The sequence below is a fragment of the Schistocerca piceifrons genome, chromosome 3, assembly GCF_021461385.2.
Source record: "Schistocerca piceifrons isolate TAMUIC-IGC-003096 chromosome 3, iqSchPice1.1, whole genome shotgun sequence".
NCBI classification, from domain to species: domain Eukaryota; kingdom Metazoa; phylum Arthropoda; class Insecta; order Orthoptera; family Acrididae; genus Schistocerca; species Schistocerca piceifrons.
In genome coordinates, this window is record NC_060140.1 from 423,248,709 (window position 1) to 423,272,064 (window position 23,356).

A 23,356-nucleotide genomic window follows, 5' to 3' on the forward strand; every position below is an offset into this window, starting at 1 on the left:
TCATAGCACGTTCTCTCATGGTTCAACGTAAATACAACAGAGACGCCTTATGAACACGAAATAAATGAAACCTGGATCACGACTTCTTAGTAAATAGGCTCCTCCTCTTCGTTATTGGTCGATGGAGAGGAATAAACACTCGTCGTGACAGCTGGTGCCTGTTAAGAAATCACCTCCTATAGAGCCTTTCAGCAGCGAGAGCATTGCAATGTACTTCCCCATACGCAAGTAGCGTGTCAATGAGCTTCTTGAAACTGTAGATACTGCTTCATCCAATTCGCTGAATAGCACCGAGTAATGAATGGGTTTGTCATTGATTAATGGCACGTTCTCTCATGGAACAACGTGAATAAAACAGAGCCGCCCTATGAACAAGCAAAGTAAACGAAACCTGCATCAAGACTTCTTAGTAATCAGGCTCCTCCTCCTCGTTATTGGTCGATCGAGAGGATTAAACACTCGTCGTGACTGCTGGTGCCTGTTAAGAAATCATTTCCTGTAGAGCCTTTCAACAGCGAGAGCGTTGCAATGTACTTCCCCATACGCAAGTAGCATGTCAATGAGCTCCTTGAAACTGTAGATACTGCTCCATTCTATTCGCTGAATAGCACTGAGTATTGAATGGGTTTGTCGTTGATTCATAGCACGTTCTCTCATGGAACAACGAAAATAAAACAGAGCCGCCCTATGAACAAGCAAAGTAAACGAAACCTGAATCATGACTTCTCAGTAATCAGGCTCCTCCACCTCTTTATTTGTCGATCGAGAGGAATAAACACTCGTCGTGACAGCTGGTGCCTGTTAAGAAATCATTTACTGTAGAGATTTTCAACAGCAAGCGCATCGCAATGTACTTCTCCATACGCAAGTAGCATGTCAATGAGCTCCTTGAAACTGTAGATAGTGGTCCATTCTATTCGCTGAATAGCACTGAGTACTGAATGGGTTTGTCGTTGATTCATAGCACGTTCTCTCATGGAACAACGTAAATACAACAGAGCCGCCCTATGAGCAAGCAAAGTAAGCGATACCTGCAACATGAATTCTTAGTAAACTGACTCCTCCTATTCGTTATTGGTCGATCGAGGGGAATAAACACTCGTCGTGACAGCTGGTGCCTGTTAAGAAATCATTTCCTGTAGAGCCTTTCAGCAGCGAGAGCATTGGAATGTACTTCTCATTACGCAAGTAGCATGTCAATGAGCTCCTTGAAACTGTAGATACTGCTCCATTCTATCCGCTGAATAGCACTGAGTATTGAATGGGTTTGTCGTTGATTCATAGCACGTTCTCTCATGGAACAACGAAAATAAGACAGAGCCGCCCTATGAACAAGCAAAGTAAACGAAACCTGAATCATGACTTCTTAGTAATCAGGCTACTCCTCCTCGTTATTGGTGGATCGAGAGAAATAAACACTCGTTGTGACAGCTGGTGCTTGTTAAGGAATCATTTCCTTTAGGGTCTATCAACAGCGAGAACACTGCAATGTACGTCCCTATACGCAAGTAGCATGTCAATGAGCTCCTTGAAACTTTAGATACTGCTCCATTCTATCCGCTGAATAGCACTGAGTATTGAATGGGTTTGTCGTTGATTCATAGCACGTTCTCTCATGGAACAACGAAAATAAGACAGAGCCGCCCTATGAACAAGCAAAGTAAACGAAACCTGAATCATGACTTCTCAGTAATCAGGCTCCTCCACCTCTTTATTTGTCGATCGAGAGGAATAAACACTCGTCGTGACAGCTGGTGCCCGTTAGGAAATCATGTCCTGCAGAGCCTTTCAACAACGACAGCATTGCAATGTACTTCCCCATACGGTAGTAGCATGGCAATGAGCTCCTTGAAACTGTAGATAGTGGTCCATTCTATTCGCTGAATAGCACTGAGTAATGAATGGGTCTGTCTTTGATTCATAGCACGTTCTCTCATGGAACAACGTAAATACAATAGAGCCGCCCTAAGAACAACCAAAGTATACGAATCCTGCATCATGACTTCTTAGTAATCAGGCTCCTGCTTATCGTTATTGGTCGATCGAGAGGAATAAACACTCGTCGTGGGAGCTGGTGCTAGTTAAGAAATCATTTCCTGTAGAGTCTTTCAACAGAGAGAGCATTGCAATGTACTTCTCCATACGCAAGTAGCATGTCAATGAGCTCCTTGAAACTGTAGATAGTGGTCCATTCCATTCGCTGAATAGCACTGAGGAATGAATGGGTCTGTCTTTGATTCATAGCACGTTCTCTCATGGAACAACGTAAATACAATAGAGCCTCCCTAAGAACAACCAAAGTATACGAAACCTGCATCATGACTTCTTAGTAATGAGGCACCTCCTCCTCGTTATAGGTCGATCGAGAGGAATAAACACCCGTCGCGACAGCTGGTGCCTGGTATGAAATTATTTCCTGTAGAGCCTTTCAACAGCGAGAGTATTATGCAATGTACTTCTCTATACGCAAGTAGCAAGTCAATGAGCTGCTTGAAACTGTGGATACTGCTCCATTCTATTCGCTGAATAGCACTGAGTAATGAATGGGTTTGTCGTTGATTCATAGCACGTTCTCTCATGGAACAACGTAAATACAATAGAGCCGCCCTATGAACAAGCAAAGTAAACGAAACCTGCATCATGACCTCTTAGTAATCAGGCTCATAATCCTCGTTATGGATCGATCGAGAGGAATAAACGCTCGTCGTGACAGCTGGTGCCTGTTAAGGAATCATTTCCTGTAGAGCCTTTCAACAGCGAGAGCATTGCAATGTACTTTCTCATACGCAAGTAGCATGTCAATGAGCTCCTTGAAACTGTAGATAGTGCTCCATTCAATTCGCTGTATAGCACTGAGTAATGAATGGATTTGTCGTTGATTCACAGCACGTTCTCTCATGGAACAACGTAAATACAACAAAACCGCCGTATGAACAAGCAAAGTAAACGAAACCTGAATCATGACTTCTTAGTAATCAGGCTCCACCTCCTCGTTATTGGTCGATCGAGAGGAATAAACACTCGTCGTGACAGCTGGTGCCTCTTAAGAAATCATTTCCTGTAGAGATTTTCAACAGCGAGAGCATTGCAATGTACGTCCCCATACGCAGGTAGCATGTCAATGAGCTCCTTGAAACTGTTGATACTGCTCCATTCTATTCGCTGAATAGCACTGAGTAATTATTGGGGATGTCGTTGATTCTAGGACGTTCTCTCATGGAACAACGTAAATATAACAGAGCCGCCCTATGAACAAGCAAAGTAAACGATACCTGCAACATGACCTCTTAGTAATCTGACTCCTCCTATTCGTAATTGGTCGATCGAGGGGAATAAACACTCGTCGTGACAGCTGGAGCCTGTTAAGAAATCATTTGCTGTAGAGCCTTTCAACAGCGAGAGCATTGCAATGTGCTTCCCATTATGCAAGTAGCATGTCAATGAGCTCCTTGAAACTGTAGATACTGTACCATTCTATTAGCTGAATAGCACTGAGTAATGAATGGGTTTGTCGTTGCTTCATAGCACGTTTTCTCATGGAACAACGTAAATACACCAGAGCCGCCCTATGAACAAGCAAAGTAAACGAAAACTGCATCATGACTTCTTAGTAATCAGGTTCCTCCTCATCGTAATTCGTTGATGGAGAGGAATAAACACTCGTCGTGATAGCTGGTGCCTGTTAAGAAATCTTTTCCTGCAGAGCCTTTCAACAGCGACAGCATTGCAATTTACTTCTTCATACGCAAGTAGCAAGTCAATGAGCTCCTTCAAACTGTAGATAGTGGTCCATTCTATTCGCTGAATAGCACTGAGTAACGAATGGGTTTGTCGTTGATTCATAGCTCGTTCTCTCATGGAACTACGTAAATACAACAGAGCCGCCCTATGAACAAGCAAATTAAAACGAAACCTGCATCATGACTTCTTATTAATCTACCTCCTCCTATTCGTTATTTTTCATTCGAGTGGAATAAACACTCGTCGTGACAGCTGGTGCCTCTTAAGAAATCATGTCCAGTCGAGCCCTTCAACAGCGAGAGCATTGCAATGTACTTCCCCATACGCAAGTAGCATGTCAATGAGCTCCTTGATACTGTGGATACTGTTACATTCTATTCGCAGAATAGCACTGAGTAATGAATAGGTTTGTCGTTGATTCATAGCACATTCTCTCATGGAACAACGTAAATACAACAGAGCCGCCCTATGAGCACGCAAAGTAAACGAAACTTCCATCAAGACTTCTTAGTAATCAGGCTCCTCCTACTCGTTATTGGTCGATCTAGAGGAATAAACACTCGTCGTGACAGCTGGTGCCTGTGATGAAATCTTTTCCTGTAGAGCCTTTCAACAGCGAGAGCATTGCAATGTATTCCCAATACGCAAGTGGCATGTCAATGAGCTCCTTGAAACTGTAGATACTGCTCCATTCTATTCGCCGAATAGCACTGTGTAATGAATGGGTTTGTCGTTGATTCATAGCACGTTCTCTTATGGAACAACGTAAATACAACAGATCCGCCCTATGAACAAGCAAAGTAAACGAAACCTGCATCATGACTTCTTAGTAATCAGACTCCTCCTCCTCGTTACTGGTCGATCGAGAGGAATAAACACTCGTCGTGACAACTGGTGCCTGTTAAGGAATGATTTCCTGTAGAGCCTTTCAACAGCGAGAGCATTGCAATGTACTTCCCCAAACGCAGGTACCATGTCAATGAGGGCCTTGAAACTGTAGATACTGCTCCGTTCTATTCGCTGAATAGCTCTGAGTAATGAATGGGTTGGTCGTTGATTCATTGCACGTTCTCTCATGGCACAACGTAAACATAACAGAACCGCCCTATGAACAAGCAAAGTAAACGAAACCTGCACCATGACTTCTTAGTAATCAGGCTCCTCCTCCTCGTTATTGGTCGATCGAGAGGAATAAACACTCGTCGTGACAGCTGGTGCCTGTTAAGAAATCATTTCCTGTAGAGCCTTTCAACAACGACAGCATAGCAATGTACTTTCCCATACGGAAGTTGCAAGGCAATGAGCTCCTTGAAACTGTACATAGTGGTCCATTTTATTCGCTGAATAGCACTGAGTAATGAATGGGTCTGTCGTTGATTCATAGCACGTTCTCTCATGGAACAACGCAAATACAACAGAGCCGCCCTATGAACGAGGAAAGAAAACGAAACCTGCATCATGACTTCTTAGTAATCAAGCTCCTCCTCCTCGTTATTGGTCGATCGAGAGGATTAAACACTCGTCGTGACAGCTGGTGCCTGTTAAGAAATCATTTCCTGTACAGCCTTTCAACAACGACAGCATGGCAATATACTTCCCCATTTGGAAGTAGCATGGCAATGAGCTCCTTGAAACTGTAGATAGTGGTCCATTTTATTCGCTGAATAGCACTGAGTAATGAATGGGTTTGTCGTTGATTCATAGCACGTTCTCTCATGGAGCAACGTAAATACAACAGAGCCGCCCTATGAACAAGCAAAGTAAACGAAACCTGCATCATGACTTCTTAGTAATCATGCTCCTCCTCCTCGTTATTTGTCGATCGAGAGGAATAAACACTCGTCGTAACAGCTGGTTCCTGCTATGAAAACATTGACTGTAGAGCCTTTCAACAGGGAGAGCAATGCAATGTACTTCCTCATACGCAAGAGGCATGTCAATGAGGTCCTTGAAACTGTAGATACTGCTCCATTGTATTCGCTGAATAGCACTGAGTAATGAATGGGTTTGTCGTTGATTCATAGCACGTTCTCTCATGGAACAACGTAAATACAACAGAGCCGCCTTATGAACAAGCAAGGTAAACGAAACCTGCATCATGACTTCTTGGTTATCAGGCTCCTTCTCCTCGTTATTGGTCGATCGAGAGGAATAAATACTCGTCGTGACAGCTGGTGCCTGTTAAGAAATCATTTCCTGTAGAGCCTTTCAACAGCGAGAGCATTGCAATGTACTTCCCCATACGCAAGTAGCATGCCAATGAGCTCCTTGAAACTGTAGATACTGCTCCATTCTATTCGCTGTATAGCACTGAGTAATGAATGTGTTTGTCGTTGATTCATAGCACGTTCTCTCATGGAACAAGGTAAATACAACAGAGCCGCCATATGAACAAGCAAAGTAAACGAAACCTGCATCATGACTTCACAGTAATCAGGCTCCTCCTCCTCGTTATTGGTCGATCGAGAGGAATAAACACTCGTCGTGACAGCTGGTGCCTGTTAAGAAATCATTTCCTGTAGAGCCTTTCAACAGCGAGAGCATTGCAATGTACTTCTCCATACGCAAGTATCATGTCAATGAGCTCCTTGAAACTGTAGATACTGCTCCATTCTATTCGCTGAATAGCAGTGAGTAATGAATGAGTTTGTCGTTGATTCATAGCACGTTCTCTCATGGAACTACGTAAATACAACAGAGCCGTCCTATGAACAAGCAAAGTAAACGAAACTAGCATTATGACTTCTTAGTAGTCAGGCTCCTCCTCCTCGTTATTGGTCGATCGAGAGGAGTAAACACTCGTCGTGACAGCTGGTGCCTGTTAAGAAATCATTTCCTGTAGAGCCTTTTAACAACGAGAGCATTGCAATGTACTTCCCCATACGCAAGTAGCATGTCAATGAGCTCCTTGAAACTGTAGATACTGCTTCATTCTATTCGCTGAATTGCACTGAGTAATGAATGGGTCTGTCGTAGATTCATAGCACGTTCTCTCATGGAACAACGCAAATACAACAGAGCCGCCCTATGAACAAGGAAAGTAAACGGAACCTGCATCATGACTTCTTAGTAATCAGGCTCCTCCTCCTCGTTATTGGTCGATCGAGAGGAATAAACACTCGTCGTGACAGCTGGTGCCTGTTAAGAAATCATTTCCTGTAGAGCCTTTCAACAACGACAGCATAGCAATGTACTTTCCCATACGGAAGTAGCAAGGCAATGAGCTCCTTGAAATTGTACATAGTGGTCCATTTTATTCGCTGAATAGCACTGAGTAATGAATGGGTTTGTTGTTGATTCAAAGCACGTTCTCTCATGGAGCAACGTAAATACAACAGAGCCGCCCTATGAACAAGCAAAGTAAACGAAACCTGCATCATGACTTCTTAGTATTCAGGCTCTTCCTCCTCGTTATTGGTCGATCGAGAGGAATAAACACTCGTCGTGACAGCTGGTGCCTGTTAAGAAATCATTTCCTGTAGAGCCTTTCAACAACGACAGCATAGCAATGTACTTTCCCATACGGAAGTTGCAAGGCAATGAGCTCCTTGAAACTGTACATAGTGGTCCATTTTATTCGCTGAATAGCACTGAGTAATGAATGGGTCTGTCGTTGATTCATAGCACGTTCTCTCATGGAACAACGCAAATACAACAGAGCCGCCCTATGAACAAGGAAAGAAAACGAAACCTGCATCATGACTTCTTAGTAATCAAGCTCCTCCTCCTCGTTATTGGTCGATCGAGAGGAATAAACACTCGTCGTGACAGCTGGTGCCTGTTAAGAAATCATTTCCTGTACAGCCTTTCATTAACGACAGCATAGCAATATACTTCCCCATTTGGAAGTAGCATGGCAATGAGCTCCTTGAAACTGTAGATAGTGGTCCATTTTATTCGCTGAATAGCACTGAGTAATGAATGGGTTTGTCGTTGATTCATAGCACGTTCTCTCATGGAGCAACGTAAATACAACAGAGCCGCCCTATGAACAAGCAAAGTAAACGAAACCTGCATCATGACTTCTTAGGAATCAGGCTCCTCCTCCTCGTTATTTGTCGATCGAGAGGAATAAACACTCGTCGTAACAGCTGGTTCCTGCTATGAAAACATTGACTGTAGAGCCTTTCAACAGGGAGAGCAATGCAATGTACTTCCTCATACGCAAGAGGCATGTCAATGAGGTCCTTGAAACTGTAGATACTGCTCCATTGTATTCGCTGAATAGCACTGAGTAATGAATGGGTTTGTCGTTGATTCATAACACGTTCTCTCATGGAACAACGTAAATACAACAGAGCCGCCTTATGAACAAGCAAGGTAAACGAAACCTACATCATGACTTCTTGGTTATCAGGCTCCTTCTCCTCGTTATTGGTCGATCGAGAGGAATAAATACTCGTCGTGACAGCTGGTGCCTGTTAAGAAATCATTTCCTGTAGAGCCTTTCAACAGCGAGAGCATTGCAATGTACTTCCCCATACGCAAGTAGCATGCCAATGAGCTCCTTGAAACTGTAGATACTGCTCCATTCTATTCACTGTATAGCACTGAGTAATGAATGAGTTTGTCGTTGATTCATAGCACGTTCTCTCATGGAACTACGTAAATACAACAGAGCCGTCGTATGAACAAGCAAAGTAAACGAAACTAGCATTATGACTTCTTAGTAATCAGGCTCATCCTCCTCGTTATTGGTCGATCGAGAGGAGTAAACACTCGTCGTGACAGCTGGTGCTTGTTAAGAAATCATTTCCTGTAGAGCCTTTCAACAGCGAGAGCATTGCAATGTACTTCCCCATACGCAAGTAGCATGTCAATGAGCTCCTTGAAACTGTAGATACTGCTTCATTCTATTCGCTGAATTGCACTGAGTAATGAATGGGTCTGTCGTAGATTCATAGCACGTTCTCTCATGGAACAACGCAAATACAACAGAGCCGCCCTATGAACAAGGAAAGTAAACGGAACCTGCATCATGACTTCTTAGTAATCAGGCTCCTCCTCCTCGTTATTGGTCGATCGAGAGGAATAAACACTCGTCGTGACAGCTGGTGCCTGTTAAGAAATCATTTCCTGTAGAGCCTTTCCACAACGACAGCATAGCAATGTACTTTCCCATACGGAAGTAGCAAGGCAATGAGCTCCTTGAAATTGTACATAGTGGTCCACTTTATTCGCTGAATAGCACTGAGTAATGAATGGGTTTGTTGTTGATTCAAAGCACGTTCTCTCATGGAGCAACGTAAATACAACAGAGCCGCCCTATGAACAAGCAAAGTAAACGAAACCTGCATCATGACTTCTTAGTATTCAGGCTCTTCCTCCTCGTTATTGGTCGATCGAGAGGAATAAACACTCGTCGTGACAGCTGGTGCCTGTTAAGATATCATTTCCTGTAGAACCTTTCAACAGCGAGAGCGTTGCAATGTACTTCCCCATACGCAAGTAGCATGTCAATGAGCTCCTTGAAACTGTAGATACTACTTCATTCTATTCGCTGAGTAGCACTGAGTATTGAATGGGTCTGTCGTTGATTCATAGCACGTTCTCGCTTGGAACAACGCAAATACAACAGAGCCGCCCTGTGAACAGGGAAAGTAAACTAAACCTGCATCATGACTTCTTAGTAATCATGCTCCTCCTCCTCGCTATTGGTCGATCGAGAGGAATAAACACTCGTCGTGACAGCTGGTGCCTGTTAAGAAATCATTTCCTGTAGAGCCTTTCAACAACGACAGCATAGCAATGTACTTTCCCATACGGAAGTAGCATGTCAATGAGCTTCCTGAAACTGTAGATACTGCTCCATTCTATTTGCTGAATAGCACTGAGTAATGAATGGGTTTTGTCGTTGATTCATAGCACGTTCTCTCATGGAACAACGTAAATACAACAGAGCCACCCTATGAACAAGCAAAGTAAACGAAACCTGCATCATGACTTCTTAGTAATCAGGCTCCTCCTCCTCGTTATTGGTCGATCGAGAGGAATGAAGACTCGTCGTGACAGCTGGTGCCTGTTAAGAAATCATTTCCAGTAGAGCCTTTCAACAGCGAGAGCATTGCAATGTACTTCTCTATACGCAAGTAGCATGTCAATGAGCTCCTTGAAACTGTATATAGTGGTTCATTCTATTCGCTGAATAGCAGTGAGTAATGAATGGGTTTGTCGTTGATTCATAGCACGTTCTCTCATGGAACAACGTAAATACAACAGAGCCGCCCTATGAACAAGCAAGATAAACGTAACCTGCATCATGACTTCTTAGTAATCAGGCTCCTCCTCCTCGATATTGGTCGATCGAGAGGAATAAGCACTCGTCGTGACAGGTGGTGCCTGTAAAGAAGTCATTTCCTGTAGAGCCTTTCAACAGCGAGAGCATTGCAAGGTACTTCCCCATACGCAAGTAGCATGTCAATGAGCTCCTTGAAACTGTAGATACTGCTCCATTCTATTCGCTGAATAGCACTGAGTAATGAAGGGGTTTGTCGTTGATTCATAGCACGTTCTCTCGTGGAACAACGTAAATACAACAGAGCCGCCCTATGAACAAGCAAAGGAAACGAAACCTGCATCATGACTTCTTAGTAATCAGGCTCCTCCTCCTCGTTATTTGTCGGTCGAGAGGAATAAACACTCGTCGTGACAGCTGGTGCCTGTTAAGAAAGCATTTACTGTAGAGCCTTTCAACAGCGAGCGCATTGCAATGTACTTCTCCATACGCAAGTAGCATGTCAATGAGCTCCTTGAACTGTAGATACTGCTCCATTGTATTCGCTGAATAGCACTGAGTAATGAATGGGTTTGTCGTTGATTCTTAGCACGTTCTTTCATGGAACAACGTAAATAGAACAGAGCCGCCCTATGAACAAGCAAAGTAAACGAAACCTGCATCATGACTTCTTAGTAATCAGGCTCCTCCTCCTTGTTTTCTTGCAGGAAATAAAGAATGTACTTGTAAACAAACAGCACAGTACGTGGAAACTTATTCGCATATTCGTTTAAGATAGGGTGGAAGACAGTAATGCTATACGAAGCGGTAGACAATTTGACTCCCACATCTCATTAATCTGGCTTCTCCGAACCAATGTTTCCCACCTCAAACTGCTTAGTGGCGCATTCTATATGTCCCATTATTTTTTTTCACGCTCTTACGGAAACACCTTGTAGAGCCGAACATGTAAATTCTCCGCCCAGTTCATGATCTCGGATGAGGCAGTCAGCAACATCAAGTAGGACTTAGGTGTTATTCAAGTGTCAGATGGAAATACACTTTTGTAAATGATGAACATTGTACTTCAAGAGAACAGTTTGTTAATTATAGATCAGATGGTGCTTTAACAGTAAATGGCGGTTGGGAATTATAAAGAACCCTGGTTCAAAGGAGTGTTCAAATTAGGTAAACTTTGTTATTCATTAATGTGTTAGAGAGAACTAATATTCCATATGTTTTAATTCCAAAGAGCCACCTCCCACTGTAATCAAAGAATCCACCGTTATGACTGACCGAATGAAATTTTCTCTGGTCATAACAGTGGCAGACGATGGAACATTTTACTTTCAACATGAGCACCATTGGCATCCTGGCACAATCCCATCTGCAGGCTGTGGCACCAAAGACATCCAGGTATATTTGTGGTATTTACCTGATTCGGTCTCGGAATTCCACCAGAGAGTTGATGCAGTGTCAGCGAAACACTTGTTCCTTGCTAAATTCTCAGGCGAAGAAGTCCATGGGTGTGAGATCGGGATAACACTCCGGCCAGTTCATGGGTCTTGGCGCTCAATCTATCTTCCAGGAAACACATAATCCAAAAATGTACGATCATCTGTGGCCTAATGGCAAGGTGGTCGTGCGGTAGCGTTCTCGCTTCCCACGCCCGGGTTCCCGAGTTCGATTCCCGGCGGGGTCAGGGATTTTCTCTGCCTCGTGTTGATTGGGTGTTGTGTGATGTCCTTGGGTTAGTTAGGTTTAAATAGTTCTAAGCTGAAGGGGACTGATGACCATAGATGTTAAGTCTCGTAGTGCTCAGAGCCATTTGAACCATTTTTTTTGTCTTGCTGGTATTCCAGATGCTCCACTGGTGATGCGTCAGCCCAGATGATGTAATTATGTCGATTAATCCTTCCACAAATGAGGAAGCTTGGCTTGTCGCTAAGTAGTATCTTCTGCTATTTCGTATAAAAATGTGAAACGAAGCGGCCATCTGGATGCATTTTTCATAACTTTACTTATAACCTGACTACACTTTTATTTTTCATCAACCTTACACGTTTCGACTTTCATTCATTTTCAAAGGCAGTGCTACGTCAGTCATATAAAAACATTAGTTACATTTTATCACGTCAACATTCTCGAGCACGAGACATGACAGACATAGCACTGCCTTTGAGAATGACGGAAAGTAGAAACCCGTAAGTTTGATGAAAAATAGAAGTGTGGTCAAGGCATAAGTAAAGTTATTAAATTGTATCTAGTTGAGGATGTTACAATTTGCATCTCCTTAAGCAAATCTTGCCACATGTTCATACGCTCTGACAAATCGTCCTAATGTAACTGGTGGATAACATGCAAATGTTTTTTTTTCAGCGTGTTTCGCAACACTTTGTGTACCGTGTAGCATGGAGTATCCCATTCTACTGACAGTAGGTGCATTGAATCTGGACTGCGTTCAGTGGATGTTCTAATGTCTTCAACGGTCAATAGAGTTTGATGGATGGCTTTGTCCGGTCTCGTTGTTAAAGGTATCAGTGCACTTAAACTTGTTCACTTGTTGTTGAACTGCCTTATCAATAGGTCCAACTGTATGGAATCGGAATTCAAATCTCTTCCAAATTTCATCATATGACAACCTCCGAAACATTCGCATCGCAATGGCCATGCTTTGTTGCACAGTTAACGTCAATTTGTCCACGTTCGTGGAACCACAAAACACATGTTTAGGGGTGCTACGAAGCCATTCCACCACTTTCAGCAGCAACTACAACTTTTACAGCTGCAGTGCACCTGCAACGCACTGGAATGCACAGCTTCCCCTTACACCACTGTTTGCTATCAATTTATTAATTTCTTGATACCCTGCAATTTTGGCCCCCTCTGGCTCTATGCGCAGCGTACGGCGTTAGTTCTACGTTTCCACAAGGACCGTATCGGCACGGTCAGCCGAGTACCCTTTGAACGGCGCACGAATGTACTTAGAACTACAGCAAGAAAGTCTACTGCTAAAATTACAATTATATTTTGACCATGACTTCTCTGTAACGTATTTACAATACAGTTTTAAATATTTCACTGAATACGAAGACGCAAGGTGTCAAGTAATATTCTGAATCGGTATTTATATACAATACAAGTATTAGCGTGTAAATAAACCTAAAAGAAAGAAAGTTGTAGATGTAACTGGCACCTGCGTCGGAGTGTTTCATTCACAGTCAGCTAGAGACAATTTTCTTTGCTTATTTCGCAGCTGTTTTCAAATTAAAGTTTATTTCTGGGAACCTCCAATCCCTGTCATATTTTTATACATACCCCATTGTGATCTTACCCTGTTTGCCTCTGCTTTTTCCAGCTTGAATATTAGTCTTGTTTCCTCGATTAAGAACGAAAGATATTGCTAAATTATACACGACGAACCATTTCTTCGAGTAAGTAGTGGCTGTGTCTAGTCCTTTCATTCTACCTTCCACGTTTAATACTGCCTCCATAACTAATATGGAATTACGATACTCATGTTCGCACGGTCACACGACAAGCACCCTGTCACTCAAAACTTGTCGCACTTCTTTGTCACACAATGATATCATACGATAGTAGTATTTCACCACCGATTATGGCTATGAAAGTAAGCTATGATATGTACATCATCTCATAACATTGTTTCAGGTCGAATCTGTTGCTCCTCCTCATACCTTGGGTAGAAAGTCCGGGAGAAGGTTTACAGAGGGTAAGTGTGAACTAGTTCTTGCATTTTGATTATGTATGCAGTGAAAGTGGTCAATATCCCTCATGTCGTATGTTTTCCTGCTAGACATCCAAAACGTAGATTCGGAGAGCTAATTTCTGCAATGAAATTTGTCACACAATAACTTATAATTAATGAACTGCTTTCCATGTATTTTTGTATTGGTCATCGTACAGAGCACATACCAAGCTGACCCTAGAAGTTGCAACACCAGTAAGTATAGAAATGTATCTTATTGTGCTTATGCAGCACAGAACGAACAACATCAATGGCAAGTGGATGCAGAAGACAATGGAAACCACTGCATTAAAAACACATATTAAGTATCCACAGTACATGCGGACAGTAACTGAAAAAATGTGATAATGATTTCTCCTTTGCGAAAAGAGTACAGATTAGCTCCCTATTCAGATTTCCGGCAGGGGACTGCCAAGTGGGAGATGACTAAGGGGAAAAGATTAAATAACCAATGAAAGGATAGCATTGTACAATTCAGAGCATGGAGCGTCAGAAATTTGAATGTCGTAGGGAAGCTTGAATATTTGAAAAGGGAAATACAAAGTGCCAGTCTAGATATAGTGAGAGTCAGTGAAGTGAAGTGGAAAGAAGGTAGGTATTTCACGTCAGACGAGTACAGAGTAATATTATCAGAAATAGGGAATTATATAATGGGAGGAGGATTTATTATGAATAAGGAGGTGGGGAGAAGTGAGTTGCTCTGAACGGTTTTAGTGAGACAGTTGTTCGTATCAGAATCTACAGCAAACCAAAGCCAATCAAAAGTGCAGGTATACATGCCGACGACGCAAGAAAAATCTGAGGAAGGCGAAAATATGTGAGGAAGCTGAATGGGGTGCTTTACGATGTAAAGGGGAATGACAATCTAATAATTGTGGGAGACTGCGACGTGGTAGTAGAAGAAGAAAAAGAAGAAAGAGTTGCGGGAGAGTATGGGCTTGGAAATATGAATGAGAGAAGCCTAACAGTTCTGTAATAAATTTCAGCTACTAATAGCGAACATACCGTTCAAAAATCTCAGGGGGAAGGGGTATACTTCGAAAAAGTCAGGAAACACAAGAAGATTCCAGCTGGTCTACATCATGGTCAGATATAGATTCTGAAATATTGGAGTGTAGACCGCCCCCAGGCGCAGATATAGACTCTGATCACAATTTAGTAGTGATGAAGACTAGACTGCAATGCAAGAGAATCTCCCGGATCAATCTGGGTAGGAAGAAGTGGGATATTGAAGCAGTGAGGAATGATGAGATGCTTTTGACGTTCTCTATGACTGAAAATATTGCGATAATAAATTGCAGATTAGGCAGTTTGGCGAAAGAGGAATTGACGGACATCTTAAAAAAAAAAAAAAGCAATCACGAAAGCTCGATAGATGAATATAGCTACAAGGTAGACAACTATGTGGCAAGCATGAGTAGCAGAAGATATACTTCAATTGACTGAATAAAGAAGGAAGTACAACAATGTTCATGGAAAGCGTTAAACAACAAAAAATTAAAAAGAAACAGGAATTGTATGGAAGCCATGGCGAAATGGCTCTAGGAGAAATTTGACGAACTTGAAACGAAATAATCGTGGGGAAAACTAATTTAGTGTATAGAACAGTCAGTACAAATTTAGGTGAAATTAAAAGCAAAGACATCAATCAAATGGAGAGGATACAGCAGATGGGTGGAAAGAATACACAGAAGTTTACTGATGACGTTATTGAAGAAGAGGTGGGAATAATTATGGAAGACACTGTACTAGAGTTCCTGTAATAGAGTCAGAGTGCAACAAAATTTTGTAAGACTTACAAAGAAATAAGGTGGAAGACACAGAGAACATTCCTTCAGAATGTCTGAAATAAATGAGTGAAGTGGTAACCAATCGTCTATTCAAGCCGTTATGTAGAATTTATGAGGGTGGATACGTAACCACCAGGATTTAGGAAAAATATCATCCACTCAATTCCGGACATAGGAAGGGCAAGTAAATGAGAGAACTGGTGCAAAATCACCTTATAAGTTCATGCAGCCCTACTGATGACAAGACAAGTGAACAGAAGAATTGAAAAGAAAATTAAGGATGTGGTAGATGATGCTCAGTTTGGCTTTCGAGAAGATAAAGGCACCAGACAGACAACACTGCCGTTGTGATGAACTATGGAAGCAAGGCTTAAGAAAAATCAAGACCCTACATATTATTTTTCGACCTAGAAAAAGACTTCGATAGTGTAAAATGGTGCAAGATATTCGAAATTATGAAAAAAATTCAGTAAACTATGGGGAAAAACGGGTAATATACAAAGTGTGCAACAACCAAGAGCGATCAATAAGAATAAAAGACCAAGAACGAAGTGCTTGGATTGAAAAAAGGTATGAGACAGGATGGAGACTTTCATCGTTACTGTTCAATCTGAGTTCCGAAGAAAAATCGATGGAAATAAAAGTAAGTTTCAAGTGTGGGACTGAAATTCAGGGTGAAAGAATATAAATGATAAGATTCGCTGATGACATCGGTATTAGCCTGCCGGTGTGGCCAAGCGGTTCTAGGCGCTACAGTCTGGAACCGCGCGACCGCTACGGTCGCCTCGGGCATGGATGTGTGTGATGTCCTTAGGTTAGTTAGGTTTAAGTAGTTCTAAGTTCTAGGGGACTGATGACCTCAGAAGTTAAGTCCCATAGTGCTCAGAGCCATTTGAACGAACATCAGTATTCTCAGAGAAACTGAGGAAGAATTACAAGATATACTAAATGGAATGAATGGACTACTGAGCAAAGAGTATGGACTCGGAGTAAACCGAAGAAAGATAAAAACAGTGAGGTGTAGCAGAAATAATATTAATGATGTATTAACGTCTATATTGGTGACACAGAGCAGACATAGTGAAGGAATTTTGCTACCTTGGAAGCAAAACATCACATGGTATACGAAGCAAGGAGAGAGTAAAAAAGAAGATTAGTACACAAAAAAGTGTATTCCTGTGTAAAAGAAGTATGCTAAACATAGGCCAAAATTTGAAGAACAAAATTCTGAGAATGGACGTTTGGAGCACAGCATTTTATGGTAGTGAATCATGGGCTGTGGAAAAACTGGAAAAGAAAAGAATCGAAGCGTTTGTGATGTGATGCTATGGAAGGATATTGAAAATTATCAGGACTGTTAAAGTAAGGGAAGAGGAGGTTCTCCGCACAAACAGTGAAGAAATGAACATATGAAAAAGAGTGGCAAGAAGAAGGGGCAGGTTTATAGCACATGTGTTTGGACGTCAGAGAATAATCTGCATGGTACTGGAGGGAACTGTAGAGGGTAAAAACTATAGAGGAGGAGAGAGATTGGAATACAATGGTTGAGGATATAGGGAGCAAGAGCTGCAATGAGGTGAAGAGTATGGCAGAAGAAAGGAAATGTTGACAGCCACATTAAACGAGCAAGAAGACTGATGACTGAAACAGAAGTGTAGTAGAAAGAATACATGATTAAATTTGTTGGTGATTAAGGGCCCGAAATTTATTCCATAGAGCTGCATCCTCTGACAGCAGCTGCAGCTGTAACCCTTCTGGGCATCTAGTTGAACTGATCTTGGACATGATTCCTTGCTGATCTAGGTCTATGCTAAAGTTCATCAATCATCGCTGCTGCATGTCTCAGCGACCCACAGCCAAATGTTTTCAATGGACGAGAGAGCTGGGGACCTGCTGGCCAGAGCATGAGTCGCACATCTTCTCCATCGAGGTAGGTCTGGACAGTACGGGAAAGGTGCGGTCTTGCGTTATCTTATTGAAAATTGAAGTGATGAAGTCCTAGAAGGTAGGGCACAGCTTGTCTTGCTGCAAATAAATCCATTTCTGGGCTAAAGGTTATAGACACTGTGCCCAATTGCAGAATGTTGACGAAAGTCGGAGTGTATGAACTAGGTTCCCAGATATGTGAGCGGCTAGAATACTTCTGAAGTAACAAAACCCAACACATTGCCCTCGACTGGGAGTGTTCATCAGAGACATGGGTGTCAAGAGTGGCTCAGAGAAGAGAGGCAGGATCGCTCTTATTTTCTGTATACAGGAACTATATGACGGATAGGTTGAGCAACAATTTGTAGAGGTTTGCTGATGGTGATGTAGTCGTTGAGTGAATGTAGGAGAATACAAGATGGCATTCGAGAGTACCAGAAATTCTTCGGAACTCAAGTTTCCTTGAAAGGTAGATGACGCTCTTTCCACAGAACGTTATTGAGAAAATGTAGAGAACCGGATTTTGAAGCTAACTGCAGAATGGTTCTACCACCGTCAACGCACATTTAGAGTAAGGAGTACGAGGGTAATATAAGCGAAATTGAGATTCGTGCAGAGGAGTACAGACAGTCTTCTCTCCCTCGCTCTTTTTGTGAGTGGAAAAGGAAAGGAAATGACTAGTAGTGGTACAAGATAACTTCGTCCATGCACTATAAGTGGGCTTTGCCGAGTACGTTAGTGGATATAGGTGTCAACGTGGCTGTACGATGATGCATGATTGGCAGGCAATACGTCTGTCCTCTCGAATGCTAGTCGCAGGGGGCCGCTGGGATTCTGCCTGGAGAATGGTCCTGCTGACCCTATCGATTCGTTATTCGCATGGCTGACATGGGATTCCAATCAATGAGAGCTGCTATATCGCGGTGCGATAAACTGCAGTGTTGTTTGTTCACATCCCTCTGCTTGTCCGATCCGATTCGTGCTGGTATACTCTTCTGCTTCTTACACGGGACGTAACACGGTGTTCTCACAAACAACCAAGATTCAAATTCAATTCCCTGAATGAGAAATCTGCTGCGTAATCTTTTTTTATACACAGAATGTGGACGGCTTTACTTCAACCATTGAACATTTCCATTGAAATGATAATTTTGGCATCTAGAACACGTCAGGTCGATTTCAAGTTTGTTGTATGCCCCTTTAATGGTTTTGCAGTTTTAGTAGGTAACAGTGTGCAGCAACATTCTCCCATTTCAATGCATTAGCGAATTTTACATGTTTTTTGGAAAAGCTAATGAAGCAATCAAATGTTTTTACACATTATTTTTTGATTCTTGGATATTATTATTTAATTTTTAAAGAATTTCAGTCATCGTTAAGCCCCCCATCATAGGAGTTAAGGTTGCTCTGTCCAAAATGAGGTGCGGCCGTGACGGAAGTCCTACAATCTGTCAAACCTATCTAAATCTAAGAACAAACCATTTCCTTAATCTATAGAATATTACGCATAGAGTAATGGCAATCGTTTTTTTTTAAATTTGACAAATAATAAAACGGCAGTCGTTTGTAGCAGAGGTAGAGATCTGCCGCGTTTTTGGTCACGTCTTTTGCAATAAGTATTGAATAGTAGTAGTATGGTATTCTGCCTTACGGCAGGTCCTGTCATGTGCTAAGCCTCATCCACTTCTGTCTGTCCATAGTCAGTCTTTTGATTTCTTAATATTTGTCTCCTTTTATATTGTCCAGCCTTTGGTATCTTCATTTTCCTCTTCCGCTTTTTCCCTCCACCATTCCTTCTATTCCTTCCTTCAATAAACAGTCCCTCCTCAAACAATCTCCAATCCAGTTCCGTTTTCTCTTTCTGATAACTTTCAGCATGTTTTTTTCTTCTCCAACTCTTCTTAAAACTTCTTAATTCCTTACTCGGTCTTCCAATTTCACTTTTTCCATTCTTCTCCATATCCACATCTCTAGTGCCTCCAATCTTATTTCATCTTCCTTCCTCAATGTCCTGGTCTCCTAACCATACAGTGCAACTCTCCAGGTGTAACATCTGGCAAGCCTTTTTCTCAGATCTTTGTTTAGTGGTCCACAAAGTAATTTCTGTTTCCTCTTGAATCCTTCTTTTTCCATTGCAACTCTTTTCCTAATTTCTGTTGAGTAGTGAATGGATGAGAATAAAAAAATAGACTACTAATGTTTGCGGACATACCAAATTTCAGAAAGATATCTTTATTAATCTGGCCACAATCCATTCTCCCACCTTGGGATACAGTATATTTCCTAGATGACGGAATGGATTGCGGATACATTAATAAAGATATCTTTCTGAAATCTTGCTGAATTACTACTCGGGCATGTCCATAAGTCTAATTTTTCTTTATTTTGATTTATACAGTAGTTATTGAAATGAACTCGACTAAAAGCACACGATAAAACTTCCGCCATTTTATTATTCTGTAAAATTAAAAAAACTGCTATTACTCTGTGCGCAATAGCCTATGGATTAAGAAAATTGTTTGTTTTTAGATTTCAGATAAGAATGGCGGACTGCAAGACTTCCATTACGAACACACCTCGTTTTGGACAGAGCAACCTTAACTCCTCGGATGGTGGGCTTAATGATGACTGAATCTCTTAAAAAATCGGAAAATTCTGTTCAGGAATCAATAAATAGTGTACACAAAAGATTTTCGTTGATGGCCTCATGAGGTTCTTGAAAAAAATCGCAAAAACCGCTTATTTTATAAGCTAACTGAGGAGAAGGGACCCTTGAGGTATTTCAAATCTGTTTTTGTAACCACTGAGAATGCTTGTTTACAACTTCATACGGTTTCTTTTTAATTCGTGTAAAACATTATCAACGGTTTGGAATCAAACATATTCACAATTTAGTTTTTGGTTCTACATCTAGATCAGTTTGCTAGCAGATATTCGATAAAGCAAGTGGAAGGGCCGACGAGTCTGAGGTGCTCTCTAGCTCCGAGTAGCGACATAAGAAATTAATTCGGAGGAAAACGTCCCCTCTGCAGAGCCAGACGGCAGATGGCAGAACAAGCGGGGAGGAGACGAGCCTCGTACACCGCGCTCGCGGAACGCCGGTGGAGTTTGTCCCGGAGGAATGTGCTCATAGTTTCGCGCCAACTTGGCGATATAATACTCGCCGCTTGTCTTTAATTGCATTGCTGGCGGAATTATACCCGTCTAGCCGCAGTCGGCTGCGGCCCGCGCCGCCCACCAGCGGCCGCGCTCCGTCGCTGTCGCTTCTGCTCTTGGCCGCTCGCTGCTCGCCCCGAGGCGCGCAAAGTCCTCGGCGCAAGTTTCCCCTCTCTCCGCTTGATTCTGCAACGGGCTGCCGCCACTCGCCGGAGGGTAATAATAATTTTCCGAGGTCGTGGGATTTTCAGTTGGCTTTTCCCTCAGACAATACGCATGCACAGTTCACGTGCTACGGTTGCTTTTGAGAAAACGTTCGTTTGATACTTGTGTCAGAAACCTTTACTTTATTTAAATTTTTGTAGATACAAAAGAAACAAAACTGATGTAGTATTGTAGAAATATTTTGGAACATATAGTGCGTTATGAAACACCTCGAAGAAAACCAGCTGTGGACACATAACTAGCAGAGGCTGAGAAATCATCTTTCTTGTTAATGGTCTCTTTGTTCGCACGAAGTAAAGACTTCTAGGGGAAAACTGCATAAAGTGACCACCATATGGAAAACGTTGTTTTCCTCTGATATCATGTCACAGATAAGCACATGCAGTATGCAGGTGATTCAGTTGCGCGTACACGTGTTTTATGAAACCCAAAACGCCTTGAAATACCAAGCAAAAATTTTCATATTCTCTCGCTCACTACGCGCAAGCTGTTAATCCAACTGAAAATATGGACAGGATAGTTTTGTAAGAAAAGTTAAATTTTGTACTGGGATAAGTTTCAACCAGAGGCCTTAATTTCTCAATTATCTAAGAAAAACGTAAGAAGGCGACCTTCAACGCATTTTTCTTGAATAACTCGAAAATCTTGACAATGAGCGAACCACAATTTAGTACATTAAATTTCGAACAAAAATGTCCTGTACGACTAATAGTTTGCAGTCAGCGAACGAGAGAACACAAAAGTCTATCGCGTGGCTTTTGAAGGCGTTGCGGGTTGCGTAAAACCAATAGGTAGCGGTGGCTGAATCACTCTGTTATGTTTCAACAGTGTACATTCTGTAGCAATGAAACAGTTATATTATTATTCAAATCCTGCTTATTTATTAAAAAAAAGTGATGTTAAAAGAACTTTACCGAGAGAATAGCACTAAGTGGCCAAAGGAAGAGAAATGGAAAAAAATAAGATTCTAATGAAGTGGAATCTTGTTTTCTAAGGTTTAACTTTCGATGTCTCTTCCTAAACTGTGGCACCCAATCGTTGTCTGCCATATTTTTCTCTTTTTGTTGAATAAGTGCGGTAAATTATCCTGCTGAGATATCTGACATGTCAAATGACATAACCATTTACTAATATGCCACAAATATATTAGTTTTCTGGCAAAAGTATGTTTAAGCAGCTCTTCCTGTTGCTCTTTTTTGAGTTGTTGTCCTTGTGCCCCTCAGTCCAAAGACTGGTTTGATCCAGCTCTCCATGCTACTCTATCCTGCGCAAGCTTTTTCACCTCCGAGTAACTACTGCACCTACATCCTTCTGACTCTGCTTGCTGTATTCACCTCTTGGTCTCGCTCTACAATTTTAACCCCCCGGCTGCCCCCTCTCGTACTAAATTGCTGATCACTTGATGCCTCAGAATATGTTCTATCAACCGAGCCCTTCTTCTCGTCAGCTTGTGCCACAAATTTCTCCCTCCCCAGTTCTATTTACTACCTCCTCATTAGTTACGTGATCTACCCATCTAATCTTGAGCATTGTTCTATAGCACCACATTTCAAAAGCTTCTATTCTCTTCTTGTCTAAAGTGTTTATCATCCATGTTTCACTTACACACATGGCTACATTACACACAAATACTTTCAGAAACGAATTCCTGACATTTAAGTCTATACTCTATGTTAACAAATTTCTCTTCTTCAGAAAAGTCTGTCTCGCCATTACCAGTCTACACTTCACACACATCAAAAAAAGTTTTGCATCACCTCGGTTCCCAGTGTTCCGGAACCTATACAGAAAATTGGACTAGAGATCAACAGAAACATCATTTCCACCCTTTTTTTTATTGCTGATGAAAACCACACACTGCATGTTGTACCACGATACAGCGAGACCTTCAGAGGTGGTAGTCCAGATTTCTGTACACACCAGTACCTCTAATATCCAGTAGCACGTCCTATTGCATTAATGCACGCCTGTATTCGTCGTGGCATACTATCTACAATTTCATGAAGACACTGTTGGTTCAGATTGTCCCACTCCTCAACGGCGATTCGGCGTAGATCCCTCAGAGTGGTTGGTGGGTCACGTCGTCCATAAACAGCCGTTTTCAATCTACTCCAGGCATGTTCGATAGGGTTCATGTCTGGGGAATGTGCTGGCCACTCTAGTCGAGTGATGTCGTTATCTTGAAAGAAGTAATTCACAAGATGTGCATGATGGTGGCGCGAATTTGGTACATGATGACGAATGCCTTGCCAATATGCTGCCGATATGGTTGTACTATCGGTCGGAGGATGGCATTCACGTATCGTACAGCTGTTACGGCGCCCTACATTATCACCAGTGGCGTACGTTGGCTCCACATAATGCACTTGCTGGACAATGTGTCTTAGGCGTTCAGCCTTACCGGGTTGCCTCCAAACACTCTCAGACGATTGTTTGGTAGAAGGCATATGCGACACTCATCGGTGAAGAGAACGTGATGCCGTTCCTGAGCGGTCTATTCGGCATGTTGTTGGGCCCATCTGTACCTCGATGCAT